Source organism: Arvicanthis niloticus, chromosome 5 (genome assembly GCF_011762505.2).
Source record: "Arvicanthis niloticus isolate mArvNil1 chromosome 5, mArvNil1.pat.X, whole genome shotgun sequence".
Classification (NCBI taxonomy): Eukaryota; Metazoa; Chordata; class Mammalia; order Rodentia; family Muridae; genus Arvicanthis; species Arvicanthis niloticus.
Window position 1 is genome coordinate 41816325 of NC_047662.1, and position 15786 is coordinate 41832110.

The following is a 15786-nucleotide window of genomic DNA, read 5'->3' on the forward strand; positions in this document are numbered from 1 at the left end:
CTCTGATGACTTTAATACTGGACCTCTAACTTCCAGGACTGAAATAATCCACTTTTGTAGTTTGTGCCACCAAATCTGCGTTGCTGTGTTACAAGGATACTGGCTTACTAGCTACAAGTCTACTGTAAAGAGCTAATCAAGACCAATGTAAAGAAGCAAAGGCAGCAGGCAGTGGAGTGAAGAGAAGCTCATTATTACCTTAACTTATTGCCTGTATCTTCTGGGCCATAAGACAAATAGACAGAAGCTAAGCAGACCTGAGGTCTCCCCTAGTTGAGGAGATAGAGTTGAGAATACAGGGAACCTTAGATGGCTAGAATTTGCAGGCAGGTTTACCAGAAATGGAGAGCTCAGGAGATCCACAAGGATTTTACATTGAATGTATGTATATGAAGAAAATACTAGAAAGAAACAGGTAGAACAATTATCATAGTTCCTATTCCTGTTTTCTTACTAGCCATGTTATATATAAAATAATGTTACTAAGCCACCTTAACAAGTTGAAGAGAACTTCAAAAGATGAGTGTCATCGAGGTAGGTTAATGGGTAGAACTTGATGCCAAACCTGATGGATGACCTGAGTTCAGTCCCCAGAATCTGTCTATATGGTAGGTAGAGAAACCGACTCTGGCAAGTTGCCCTTTAATCTACATATGTGTATCATGGCACACAGGGGTACATACAAAAAATAAATAAATATTTTAAAAATAAACAAGTGAGCCTGTTAAGAGAAACATGCTTCATCTTAAAAAATCAAATTTCAAGAGAGAACAATAGGAAATTCTAGGGTGAGGTGACAGATTAGAAGCTTCTACTATGTAACATGATGAATGAGAAAACTATTCAGAAGTTAACTATTGCAGAGAAGTATGTGGGAACATCATAAATCACCTAGATGATAACACAGCTGAACAGTATGGAGAAACAGAAGGATACCACAATGAGAAAGAGCCCAACCTCCAGTGGCTGCCCAATGTGAAGAGGGAACAGAAGCTTCATCCAGAAGCCAGATAACCTTGGTGGGAAGAGACTGGCAGTCCTTGCTACAGAACAGTCCTGAGTCTTGTTGGACATTGTTATGAAGTAGTGACTCCTGAAGTAGGCTGGATCAGCAGTGGAGCTTTATTTTGTCACTCCCCCTATTTCAAGAAGCTGTGGCCAGACACTGTATCAAAGACTGAGGGCAGTAGTAAGAGGAAATCACAAGTCAGGGAGCCTGTGCCCAACCTGCCATAGCCCCAGCGTGGAGACTGCACAGGAGGTAGTTGTGGAGGTCAGGTACCAGCACACCAAAGAGGAGCCTTCACATGGTGCCTAGTAGCTAGGCCTGTTGCCTGAGGAGAACCACAGAGTCTGCTAGTACTAAGCTTTAGGTCAATCAGCCTTTGTGCCAACAGGCTCATTACCACAGGGACTGAGACTTTTGAGGCTGTAATGGATATTTGACATCTACAGCCTCATCTCCAACATGGTATTTAATTTGAGTACATTTTCAAACTTTTAGAAATTGATCTACTTATATAGATTCCATCCAATGCTGTGTTTACTTTTCCTGCTGCCAGTGTACTCAAGAGACATCCTGTGGCCAAGCATAAGCTACAGCATGCAGTACAAATTGGGGGCTCTTTGGAGCATGGGAGAACCTGCGTACCCCATAGTATACATACACAAAAGAAACTGCTGAAGTAGAGACAGGTCTGTCCAGTATCTGACTCTCTTCCTGTCCAGGATCAGCACCAGTGCAAATGATAAGAAAGGCAAGTCTCCAAGTTAGTTGGCACCAGCCCTGCACACCTCTCACCTGCAAGACTCCAGTGTTAGAGGTTCAGCAGAAGCTGCTCCAGCAGTCCATCTTTCTGTCCCCTAAAAGAGGCCCCCCTCTTTTAAATAGTCATTATTGAAAAAACAAAAAACAGCTTGGCAAATTGAAAAAAATAAAAACAAATATTTGTTATTAATATTTTGACATTTTAAACTCCCATGTTTTTATTTTAACCTCCATTGATTATGTAATTTTATTCACACATCATCGTTATTGTTGGGTAAGCAGACATAACATTTTTCTCCATATTTGTATTCTGCCTTTTATTTGCCTTGTTTCAGTTTTCTTTGTTCCCTCCTTGCTTCTGTCTTTCCTTCCATTCACTTATAGTTACTACATTTACCCCCACCACACACACACACACACAAACAATTTTTTAACTTCTAGTACATTCAAGATTATTTTTCTAGTTTCTATTCTTTGGTCATTAACAGTATATTAGTCGCTATTGATTTATTTTAAGTATGTTTTGGCAACTTGCTTGGTTTGATGTTATTCCTGTTATACAGTTTGTTTCTTTTTGGTGAAACTAAGATTGAGGTCTCAGATATAGGCTCCTACTAAGTAGACCTCCGAATAAAACCATACGAGATGGCCTGCCAGATGTGCAGATCATAACACAAACAAAAAGCAAGGCAACCTGTCACCTCTGAGAGGTCACAGTTACCCGATACCTGAATCAAAAAATACTGAACTGGTTGAACTGCCAAGGTAAGAAGGTAGGTAGGTAGGTAGGTAGACAGACAGACAGACAGACAGACAGACAGACAGACATGCTGAAATAAATAAGTAAATACACAAATAGCCTACTTCTGTAAATAACTGGTGACTTCAAAGAAAAAACAAACAACAAGATCATGGATCCGAAAGCCACCCAGAGTAAAAACCTAGCAGCGTAGACTAGAAATCTAGTAAGGAAATTGAGTTACCCAAACCAAATCAAACAATGACAACAACAAAATCAGGAAAGTTGGAAGTTACAATTTATCACATGTAAATACATAAATAGGCTAGATGGTTGTGATGCACACCTTTAATCCCAGCACTCAAGGGGGTAGAGGTTGGCAGATCTCTGAGTTCGAGGCCAGCCTGCTCTACAGAGTAAGTTTCAAGGCAGCCAGGGCTACACAGAGAAACCCTGTCTTGGAAAACCAAAAACTAAAAGTAAAAATTAAAAAATAAACAAAACCATAAAATCATCACTGAGGACCAGAGAGATGGCTTAGTTCAAAAGAACCTTTGCTGCTCTCTCACGTGAACTGAGTTCACTTCTCAGCACCCTCATCAATGGCTCACAATCACCTGGAACTCTAGCCTCAGAGCATCCAGTGCCCCCTCCCCCCCGTGACCTCTGGAAACATGCACACACAGTGCATATATACACATGCACAAAAAATAAACATTAAAAAGAGGAGCTGCAGAGTTGGCTCAGAATGTAAGAGCAGCATACCACTTTGACAAAGGACCCAAGTGTGTTTCCCAGATCTCACATAGTTTACAAACATCTGTAACTACAGTTCAAGGAGATCCAGTGCCCTCTTCTGACATCCATGGGCACCAGACATACTTGTAGACAGACATACATGTAGAAAATCACTCATACACATAAAATAAAAGTAAATAAGACTTTAAAACAGAAAGAAAGCATTAGCAATAGAATAAATCAAGCAGAAGACAAAATATTCAGGAATCAATGAAAAGTAAGCATTAGAAAAAAAGAGCATGACTACAACATCCAAGAACTCGAGCATGATCAGGTGCAAATTTAAGAATTCATGAAGTAGAAGAACAAACTAAGATTAAAAAACAAAACAAACAAACAAAAAACCCTAAAGACGAAAAGGGCCTGCTCAATGAAATTAGAGCAAAACATTTCCCAAGTCTAGAAAAAGAAATGGATATACAAATACAAGAGGCATTTAGAACACCCAGATAAAACCAAAGAACTTATTCCTAATGAGGTCAAGATGTCAAAACACAGAAACAACAGTAAAAGCTGTAAGAAAAAAAAAGACCATGTACAATGACAAACACAGAAGAACATCAGACCTCTGGCAGAAATTCCAAAAGCCTGGAAAAAATAGAATAATGTATTCAGGCTTTGAACAAAAATGATTACATACTGACATTGTCTTATCCAACAAACCTATGTAGGTAAGTTGTTTTTTATTGTTGGATACAGATATAAATAACCCAGGCTGACCTCAAACTTGACAGCAACCCTGTATTAGCCTCGTGAGTGCAGGACTACAGGTATGAAGCACATGACCAGGTCAAAGTCACTTTTTAAAATCAACAGAGAAAGACATTTCAAGATAAGCACAAATGAAAATAATTCATGACTACCTAGTCTGCGTTGCAGAAGATAATCATGGTGGCTAGCTTTTCTCATCACTGTGACCGAATACTGACAGAAGCAGCTTAAAGCAGTGGTGGCACATGCCTTTAATCCCAGCATTTGGGAGGCAGAGGCAGGTGGATTTCTGAGTTCGAGGCCAGCCTGGTCTACAGAGTGAGTTCCAGGACAGTCAGGGCTACACAGAAAAACCCTGTCTCAAAAAAAAAAAAAAAAAAAAAAAAAAAAAAAAAAAAAAACCCAAAAAAAAAGAAGCAGCTTAAGGGAAGGGAAGCTGGCTTTTGGAATACAGTCTTAGAGAGTACAGTTTATCATAGCAGGGATAGCAAGGAGGCTGAAGTGGCTTGGTCCATGAAGGTGGGTGTCTGTGCAACAACTTCGAGGGAGCACAGAGAGAGTGACCCTGGGTTTGTCTCCTGCCACTTTGTAAAACTGAGGGGAGAGAGCCAGGTGCTGGTGGTACGAACCTTTAATTCCAGAACTCAGTAGGCAGAATGAACTAAAGAATGAGATCCTGTCTTTAAAAAAAAAAAAAAAAAAAACTGTCTCGAAAAAACAAAAAATAAAAAAAAGGAAAGGGAGCCTGGGATCAAAGTTTTAGCAACTTTTGCTCAAAAGTAAAAAGACAGGAAAAGAGAACATTGTAATGGTTGTGATACAGTGAAGTCAAATACTTATATAGTCGTCCATTTTGAGTAAGTTAGACTGAACAAGTTAAGCTGAATGCACTCTTGAGATTGTTTCCTGCTCTGATTTAAAATAGGATTTTGAGTTATTTCAGATTGGAAGTACACATATTCAGGGAAGTGTGAAATTGCAAAATCATAATTTCAAAAGTTCTTTGTATTACTAGTGAGAACAGAGAGCTCTGAAATCTGAGGAATGTTTTGTCTTCTGTTCTTCAGGGAATACATCTTTCAGGGAAGGAGGAGTTAATAGTTCTGTTTTGGAAGGAATAAAATGAGGTGGTCAAAGGTGTTCTAGAGAATAGTGCATGTTAAGGTGGTGATAATTCTCTGATTATTGATGAAGCTGTTCTTAGTTTATACTGAAATATATATATGGTAAATCTCTTTATTATATATGTGTATGTATATAAAAAAAGAGATTTACCAGATTAGCTTATAGGACAGGGGTTGCATAGTCAGTCCAATAATGACTGTCTTCATGCCAGAATGCCCAAGAACCCAGTTCCTTTTATGAAACTGGATGCCCAGCAGTCCAAGTGTGGCATGGAAAGGTCTGAAAGACTCCCTGAGAGTTGTTGCTCTTCGGTCCAGTTCAAAAGACAAGGAAACTAGATTTTAATAACAACGGAATGGCAGAGGCAGCATAACAAGACAGTCATACTGACCAGCAAGAGAGTAAAAGCAGGCAGGTAGGCAGGCAAGACTGATTTACCTCTGTTTTGTTTCCCTGTTTTGTTTGTCTGCTTGCTTGTTTATATTATTATGTTATTTATTATATTATTTACATTATTACTATCATCATCTTGGTTTCCAACTGAGAAGGAGAAATAGGTGTGGATACCACCAATACAAGACACTGTCTGCAGTTGAAACCCCCTGGCAAGGAGAAAATAAGTGTTTTCCAGTGTAGTGTCTCTGGGTATATCATCCACTCTTCAGAGTGGCCCCATGCCTACAAGAAGTTAGCCAACACAAAATGAAATAGATGCTATTTTTGTAGACTTTTCATGTTCATAGAGAAGGAGAGTTTTGAACAGAAATACTCATAGGGAACTTCATTAGAAAAAGGGAAGAATTTTTGTTCCCCCTCCCCCAAAAAGGCTATATAGATAGAAACTCATGAAGAAGAAAAAGTGATCCTGACCCCAAATCTGGAAAAATCTTTGACCAGCACCTTCGACACTGAACTCTGTAATCTTGCAGCTGTCCTTGGTATAAACAGTTTACTCAAGCATCAGCATTTGATGGAGAAACAGCCAACATCAAAGATGGCAAGAGGCCTGTACAGAATGTGGTCACATGTAAAAAAGTGAAGCTAGTATTTGAGGACTATCATATCCCATACATGTGGAAGGAGAGTCTACAGTAAGACATCAAGAACATAACTGTGACCCTGAAGAAATTTGCAAAGACTCTGGTGACCAACAGTCACATAAAATTCAGCCTGACTTTACCTGTAGCAATGACCTTGCAGCCATTCCTTTTCAGATAGGCAGAAAGTAAACCAGATGATCAAAAGTCTCAACATAGAATCAGATGTATGGCCAGAAATTGAATTCTGGCTTTGATAGAGGCCCTGAGAGAAAAAAATGACATCTTGATAGAGAACAAGATTGACAATCAAGCCAAGCAGCAGTGGTGTACGTTTTTAATCCCAGCAGACAGAAGGCCAGCCTGGTCTACAGAGTGAGTTTCAAGACAGCCAGGGCTACTCAGAAAAACCCTGTCTTAAAAAACAAGACAATCCCAGCACTTCGGAGGCAGAGGCAGGCGGATTTCTGAGTTCGAGGCCAGCGTGGTCTACAGAGTCAGTTCCAGGACAGCCAGGGCTACACAGAGAAACCCTGTCTCGAAAGAAAAAACAAACAAACAAACCACACACACACACACACACACAGGATTGGAGGTCAAAGGCAGCAGTGAAGAATGGCTATTAGAGATAGAGATTGTCCAGGAGCTAGATAAGAACTTGAGGATCCTGGAGGTTGGATATCAATTTATCAAGCAAGGCATAGACAAGTGGGAGCTGCCATTACAAAGAATAATGATCTAGTTCATAAGAAGAAAGGTAAAGGATACTTGAGATAAAGTTTACTAGAAAGCTAAGGTTTTACCATGAAGCCATTAAAAACAATGATCCAAGCTCTCTTTCCCTTCTCCACAAATGTTCCCCACCCCCGTTTGTGTCTTTATCTGTGGGTCTGTGCCCCTGCCTGCAGGGATTCAACAAGACCTTAGGGAAGGGAGCAAACGAATGAAAGGACAAGAGACACAAAGAATGAGAGCAAGTCTGAGGTTCTGATCAAGCTTTGAAACTTTAATTGTGGGGGCAGGTTATAAAGACACAGCAAACCAGGAAGTTTGGGCGAGGGTCATTGCTTAGGGCTATCCTACTATGGAATCCTAATTGCCCTAGACCATCCCACTGTTATAACCTTATTGCCCTAGACCATCCCACTGTCATAACCAGCTCCAAGGAAATGCCAGACGTTCTTTAAGTTTCTGGGACCTGAGACCTGTGAACGTCCTTTCTTAACCTTGAACTGACTAGACTTTCTAGAACAGCAGGTAATTTCCTGGGTTTGGCTCCCGGCAGGTCTGTGTTAGAGAGAGGGTATGCATATGTACACAAGTGTGTGGGGTGTGCTCACAATCAGAGCTCAGAGGTCAACATGACATGTTTTCCTCTGCCATTCTCCACCTTGTATTCTGAGAAGGGTGTGTCAGCAAACCTGGAGCTCACTGATTGGCTAACTAGCCAGCCAGGAAAGGTAACAGGAAAAAAACCATAGCGAGTAGAAGTCAGGATGGATGGAGAGATGCAGGAAGTAGAAGGGAGGGACATCCAGTTTGAAAGAGCTTTGAGACAGTGAGAGCCACCTTTTTCACCCTCCAAGCACTAGGGTTACAGGGAAACACCATCACTCACACACGCCCAGCTTTTACATGGGTTCTGGGGATCCAAATGCAGACCCTTAGGTAACAGTCACTTTATCTTCTGTGTCATTGCTCCAGCTCTCATTGAACCATTTTATCTACAATTATTCACTTAAGTTAACCATCAAGCTAATAATTTGTTTTCCTTTTTTCCCCACTACTTTGTTATTTTTAAACAAAATCTCAATCATTCAATTTTACTAATGAAGATTTGGGAGCCAGATGCTCGGGTGAAAGCTTGCTTGCTCAAGAGAGGCAGAGAAAAGCACTCAGGTGACCTTCCTCCTCAGCCAACATTCAGCAGGAATGCCCCTCTCTCACTGTCTCAAATTTCCTTCAAACTGGGTGGTCTTCCCTTCTACTTCCTGTGTCTCTCCATCCATCCTGACTTTTTCTTACTCTCTATGGTTTTCTGTTACCTTCCTGTTGATTGGTTGCTTGTTCTGTCTCTTGACCTATGCTTAACTTTATTTAATCTTATTTACAATAAACAGAAAGCTCTTGGATTGAAGGTGTGTGCTAGGGCTGAGCCACGCCACAGCTAGAAACAGTCTCAGGGTTCACAGTGTGATCGGTTCTGCAACATTTCCCCCTTTTTGTCTAAATGAAAAGGAAAGATTTTCTAACATAGTAACACTGTTTACAATAATGAAGCTGTCTCTACCAAGCTTTTCACAGTGTCCAGCTTGGTTGTATTTGGCAGTCTTAGTTCAAAGTTCTGCAAGATGTTTATGTCATTCTATAAACTCAGCAATTTGTAGTCCAAGCTTATCGTTGGGTGGTGTTTGTCAGCTTAGTGGCAATCCTGGCTAGGTAGAAAGTGTCCTCTGTTTGGCAGAGTGTGGCAGAAGAGTCATGGGACTGTTTTGTCCCAGTGGTTAGCGTTACCAATCCAGGTGGATTTGTCATTGCAGAACCCCATCATCTTCTTGGAGACCTCTTGGTGTTAGGAATGGTCAGGGTTTATTGTAGAAAACGTAAACATTTTAAGTAGTATATTCAGTAGATATCCAAAAGGTTTGAGGACCATAATCCAAGGTACACGAACTTTGTTCCTAGAACCTGCTTCAGACTCAAACCTAAAGACATACAGGAAGACATACAGGAAGTTATATGGAGTTCATTTCTAGAATTAGGTCATACTCTGGATGACTACTAGTATCATGACTGGGTAAGTGAGGTGTGGGTGTGCATGTTAAATAGATTTTGAGGTAATATTTATACCTTAAGCAAAGTTTTAGAGAGTCAAATGAAAACTGAAAGATTATGAGACTAGAGGCAATTAGATTAATTCCTTATTTTTTTTCTCTGTCCCATACCAGGTGGCTTTTCTGATATGAGACAGAGATTCTGGATTTTCCTTTAACAAGCATGAATAACTTTAGAGGAGAGATCCATGCTCCAACCCCAAAGCCAGCTTTAATTTTTAATTGAATAGGGACCACATAAAGACCATTTGCCACTTATGTCTGGAGAGGGCAGCAGAGACAAGCATTTGGGAATCTGCTATGAATTGGCCAGCTGCTGACAGGAAGAAGCAAGGGCTTGCAGGGGTTGGGAGTGTGTGTGTGTGTGTGGGGGGGGTGTCCTTCCTTTGGCCCGCATCTGGTAGTTGCCCCTTCTAACATGTTTTCAGTGCTAATCCTGGTCTCCAAGCTGGGATTTCAGGCCAGTCAGCTGGAGGTGGGCAATACCACTTGGCCAGTTTACCCTTTTTCTTGGGAGATTGTTGAGTTGTCCTTTTTCTTCAAATCTTTTACTTGTCCAGTGGTCTCCAGCTTTCTTTCTTGGATGTTTTTATTCTCCTGGAAAGATCCTGTCCCAAGCCTAACTCTGGGGTGTTCCTTTTTGGCTGGTTATCTTTCCTACGGCAATTTTTTTTTTTTTTTGACAACAGATAAAGTATTATCTTTCAATTGAAAATTTAAAAACGCCTATTCTCTTTATATATAAATTCAAGGTTTAAGTGTATTTATATTCAGATCACAAAAAAAAAAACATTTACTTTAAATTTCAGCTTGCCTTTTGTAAAACAGCTTTTAAATTTAAATCACTATAATTCTTCTATGCTTGCCTCTGCCTCCCAAGTATTGAGACTAAAGGCATGTACCTCCAAACCACTGCTTAGCTATGAATTCCTTATGGTTGTCCTAGTTTAATTTAGTTCTCCATTTCCTGTTATTATTTAGTATTAGGGGTAAACTTTCAGGTTTTTAGAATACATAATCTATCATTCTTGCTAATTTATTCTGAATTTGTTCCCTGGTAAATTTTAATATTCAAGTCTTAATTAAAGATGATGCTAATTTGTTCACTATTTCATTGTTTTCATTTTGCTTGTATTCCCTATATGAGCTACATAAAACTGATGTCTTTGCTAAGTTTTATTAGGTTTTGTCATTTCCATTTCCATTAATGCCTCCCATGACCATGTATCTTTGCCATGTATCTGCCAGTTAGTGTTTTTCCATTGCACACACACCATGAATTAGAGAAATTAGAGAGTTTTCCTTTTGCTTTCCTAGTTGTCTGTCAGGTAGCCAGTAGGGCTACGCTGATTTTGTGGTCCCTTCCTTAGTACTGGCCATTCCATCCCCAGTCTATAGGCTGCTGCTTCCCATTAGTTTTGGTTCCATCAGTGGTGGATGAACCATCAGTAAACCAGGCATTAGCCAAACGTTGTAACCATTCTGTGGGTCCCCACAGTTCAATAGGTGCCTCTTTTGGAGGAGGGGTGAGCAGTTTAGACAACTGAGCTATTTCCTCAGTGAGGAAGGCACAAACCCCTTTGCTACCACATCCTATTCAGATAGGAATTCAGATAGGCACCAGTTCTGCTATAATACCTTTGCTTGTATGGCTAAGCCTACAAAGAACTCTGCCTTTGAAGTATCCAGTCTGTCATTGTATTGGCCACCCTTATGACATAAGACAATGACTGAATATAATGTTTTTCCATGCCTCATAAAATGTCCAGATTTGTTTCTCAAAGAGATACAGAGCAGGTGAGACCTTGTTTCCAGACAGGCATAAGAAGTGATAAGGCTGAATGAGCTCAAACTCCTGGAATCTCAAAAATGAGAATGGCAAGAGTAGACCTATTTCCTACTTCCTACCTGTCTCTACCTGCTCTGGAACACATAGCCATGACACCCCACTGAGAGAACCATCTCAGTCAGTCACATAGCATAAAAACCTGGAGTTCTCCATGCTAGTGAGTTATCTAGATAGGCCCCGAGTGTTCAGCCACTGAGCTTCCCTTCTTGGGTATTCCTTCTGCAAAAGGTATTTAATCCCTGGTTCACCCCCCCAAAAAGGATATGTGCATTCATATCCACCATCAAATAAACCAGTATGAACAAGCAAGGATCCTCTCTTCCTTAAGGAATGCAGCTGGGGGAGGGGGGAAGGTCTTCATCATAAAGAGCCACGCCCAAACCCCCCAGGGAAGGTCTTCTGTCCTCCATACTCTCATTACTCACTCTCAGTCAGATTGGGCTCTGTCCTTTCCCTTCTCCACCTGGCATGTAGATGCCTGGAGGGAAAGGTAGACCTTTGGATCCCCGGTTCCTGACTTCCTCTGTAGGTATTATACCAACAGCGCTCAGGTACCCAGAGAGGAGATTGGGAACCACTGTAAACTCCTCACACTGGACTTTGCCATGTCTTCTCCTGGCTGCAGAGGGAATAATTATTCTCCATATATGGAAAGTATATCCTTTTTGCTTTATGGTCTCCAGTTGCCAATTCAACAATAAATCTGATATCCGTAATTAGGGTATCACCTGGTTCAATATTGATCAGGGTTGTATGCACAGAAATGAGCTTACTGGCAGCTTGCAGAAGCTGCTCTTTGTTCTTATCCCCAACCCTTTAGAGGGTCTTTGTAATAATCTGTAAATATGGTATTTGATTTCTCTAATACACAAACATACCAATTAAGAACTGTATCTGAGTTTTGTCCCTGGGTGGTAGGATTAAAGGTGTGTACCACCACTGCCTTGTTCCCTGTAACTCCAGAATTTACAAAACAACTAATTTATAGAGATCAGCCTATCTTTGCTGGGACTAAAGACCAGGCCACCACTGCCCTGCTCAAATATTTTATCTTAGTTCCAGATCACTCCAACTCTTATAGATTTAGAAAACAAGTTGAAACTATAGTAACCCTTTGAATTTACTTAACACTATTTAAATGTCTTAACTGTGCTTTTAAATAGTAAACAACAAAAATAGTCTTCTCAAAAGCATTTCATGCCAATAAAGCAAGTGTGCCTTTGGTAAATTATTCAAAAGTACTATTTTTTTTTTCCTGCACGATCATATGAAAGGCATTTGTTAGTCTTTATAAGTTAGTTTGGACTGAATGACCAAACTGTCTAATGAACTATCTACTCTCTTTATTCAGTACATCTCTCTACTGTTCACATTTAGCTTTTATTGATCTTGATGGTACCCACAGCTTTTCTCCTCCTATGGAAACAAAGACAGAATCTCTTCTCCAACCTAACACATATCCTAGTTTCCATTCTGAGGGCAGCACATCTTTTTTTTTTTTTTTTTTTTTGGTTTTTCGAGACAGGGTTTCTCTGTGTAGCCCTGGCTGTCCTGGAACTCACTCTGTAGACCAGGCTGGCCTCAAACTCAGAAATCCGCCTGCCTCTGCCTCCCAAGTGCTGGGATTAAAGGCGTGTGACATCCTCCCAACTCTCCACAACATGGATGTCCTCCCAACTGTCAAACACAAGTCCTTCCCACTGTAAACAACAGGGACATCCTCCTCACTGTGCTCCAGAGGGACATCCTCCTGTTGGCCACCACAGCCAGGCTTCATTGTTTTTTCTTAATCTTATGCTCACTTCCTGTCAGCTGGTTGCTTGCTCTCACCTATTGACTTGTAGTTGACTTTATTTAATCCTGTGTATAATATTCAAGCAAAAGGTTCTTCAATTAAAGGAGTATGCTAAGGCTGAACCATACCACAACTGAAAACAGATTTTTTTCCAGTAAATAACACAATCCCAGAGATCACGGTGTGATCAAATCTCCTGCAACTTATCCATCAGAGATTCTTAAATATATGTACCTGCTTAGTTGTCAGGGACCACTACTGGCCACCTGTACAAGTGTGATGACACAGATTTTAGTGACAACACTAAAACTGATTCTGACTGAAGCACTATAAATGAGAACGGCCCCATGGGCTCACCTATTTGAATTCGTCATCCCCAGTTACAAGAACTGTTTGGAAAGAATTGGGATATGTGGCCTTGTTGGAGTAGGTGCCTCTGTTGGAGTTCTGTCACTGGAGCTGGGCTTGAGATTTCAAAGCCCATGCCAGGCTCAGTCTGTCTGTCTGTCTGTCTGTCTGTCTCTCTCTCTCTCTCTCTCTCTCTCTCTCTCTCTCTCTCTCTCTCTCTTGGCCTGTAACTTGTAGATCAGATGAGAGCTCTCAGCTACTTTTCCAGCACACCTGCCTGCTATGCTATCCACCATGATGATAGTGGACTAATCCTCTGAAATAGTAAACAAACCTCCAATTAAATGATTTCTTCTATAAATTGCCTTGGTCATGGTGTTTCTTCAAAGCAATAGAACAGTAACTAAGACACTGACCACTTTTATACTGCCTTGTCTTACTTTCCTACATGAACTATTTTTAACCACTAAAAAAGGATTTCGTATATATCTTTATAATTACATAGAGGCCAGTCTCTGTTTGCATGCATTGCTTAGAGTTAGGATAAGTATATGAGCTTACCACATAAGATGTTTATATTTACACTCTTTCACTGAGTAAGAAAATGTGACACTTTAGTAAAAATTCTCCATTAATTCCAGAGCAATCACTAAAATAGGTGGGGTGTTGGGGGAGTAGTCCTACATCCAGACATGCTTATACTTCCAACACTTGGGAGACTGAGGAAGAAGAATAATGAGTTCAGAATCAATCAGGACTCCATAGTAAGACCATGTCTCAAAAAATAAAAAATTAAAAAAAAGAAAGAGAAAGTGTATGAAGGAATGATACTCTTAAAAGTAAGAAGCATATTTGGGTACAGTTAGGAAGGGAGGGGAGGCAAGACAGGAAACTTAGTTTGGGGGGCTAGAACATCAGAATCATGATTCTAAGTAGTAGACAAGATAAAGTGTGACATCAGAGCTGGGCTTTGAATATTATATGGAAATAATCGAAGTGATTAAGATTACATGAAATCGGGCTGGAGAGACAGCTCAGTGGTTAAGAGCACTATTACTCTTCCAGAGGTCCTGAGTTCAGTTCCCAACAACCACATGGTGGCTCACAACCATCTGAAATAGGTTCCTATGCCCACTTCTGGTGTGTCTGAAGACAGCTACTGTAGAGTGAAAAATTATAAAGGCCATTTTATTAAATATGTGTAGATTTTTCGCCTTACAGAATTCGGAACTGAAAATAAGATTTCAGGCCTTCACATTCCAGGTGAAGGACACTTGCTGGATTACATTCCCCAAGCCTCGCCCAAGGCAGGAAGGCATTCCTGACTACAGATAAAGATGCTATCATTTGGGCTAGATTCTCTGAAATGTTCCACTGTTCTTGGTTACCCCTCCCTTGGTCTTCCCAGTGCTATGTTCAAAATTTGTAAAACAACCAATCATGTGTAAGCTCGTGAAAATGCCTTCCTCCCCCCACCCCATGCTATAAAAGACCCTTTAACCCACCACATGTGGCCAAAAACCCTGCTCTTGGAGCTAAAGAGCTTGTCGTTTTTGACTGCCGGCTCCTCCCCTAATAAACCTCTGCTGATTGCATCCAGGTATGGTTTCTTGTGATTTTTGGGTGGTCACGATCCGGAGGCTTGAGGAAGGGTCTCCCGAGTATGGGGGTCTTCATTTGGGGGCTCGTCCGGGATCAACATGGGCACAGGGCGTCCCCGCAGAAACATCTTCACAGACCCCTCCTCCATGCTGAAGATAACTTCTTTGGTTTTCCTGCCGGTCACAGTGTACTCAAATAAATAAAGTAAATCTTTTTAAAAAAAAAAAAAAGGTTACATGAAATCCAGGTATATCTGGAAAAAATATAATCAGGAGGTTACTGTGGAAAAAGTATATACATTAATATGAAGAAAGGGATAGATAGATATAGAATTTGAATTGCTGGAGTACAGAAATAACACAGGTAGACAGATTTAAACTCAGATACTCGTACTGAAGACCCCCAAACTCAGGGACCCTTCCTCAAGTCTCAAGAAATCACAACCACCCAAAGATCACAAGAAACCATACCTGGATGCAAACAGCAGAGGCTTTATTAGGGAAATTGGCCAGCCAAGGTCAAACCACACCACGAGCTCTCTCAAGAGCAGAGTTTTGACCTCGAGTGGTGGGCTAAGGGGTCTTTTATAGCATGGGGTGGGGAAAGGAAGGCATTTTCGCTCGGTTACATATGATTGGTTGTTTTACAAATTTTGAACATAGCACTAGGAAGACCAAGGGAGAGAGGGGTAACCAAGAACAGTGGAACATTTCAAAGGAATATAGCCCAAATGATCCAGAGTCATGTGAAAATCACTCTGCACACTCATTCTTCTCAAAAATGTGGTTTTACCATGTCACTGCCCTACCCTGTCATTTACCAACTATTGATTGACTATTTCTCACTTGTTTCAACCGTAGAGCCACAGCCTTGTCATCGTGTTTCGCCACCTGAATGACTTTCAGCCAGTTCCTGAAACTGGCCTGGCTTGCTTCAGAGAAAATTTTCCATGTCCCTAAAAGAACTTAAAAAGCATCTATATATGTATATATTCTATAAAAATGATCTTTATAATTTTTCACTCTTCAGTACTTGCCCAGTGAGTGCTCTGGGCAGCCACATCCCTAGCTCCCCATGTGCTTTTCCATTTATAATTACCATCTTTACTGTTTTGAAAAGAATACAGCTGAACATTAGAATTCATTAAAGAACTAAAATATACATTATTAAAATTAACTAA

At 40.6% G+C, this 15786-nt stretch overlaps 1 protein-coding gene across 6 annotated transcripts in view; it reads left to right on the forward strand.

Moving 5' to 3' along the window:
* Nucleotides 1-15786, forward strand: part of Zfyve9 (zinc finger FYVE-type containing 9) — a 144068-nt gene that overhangs the window by 109280 nt on the left and 19002 nt on the right. The gene's annotated exons all lie outside the window — the stretch shown is intronic.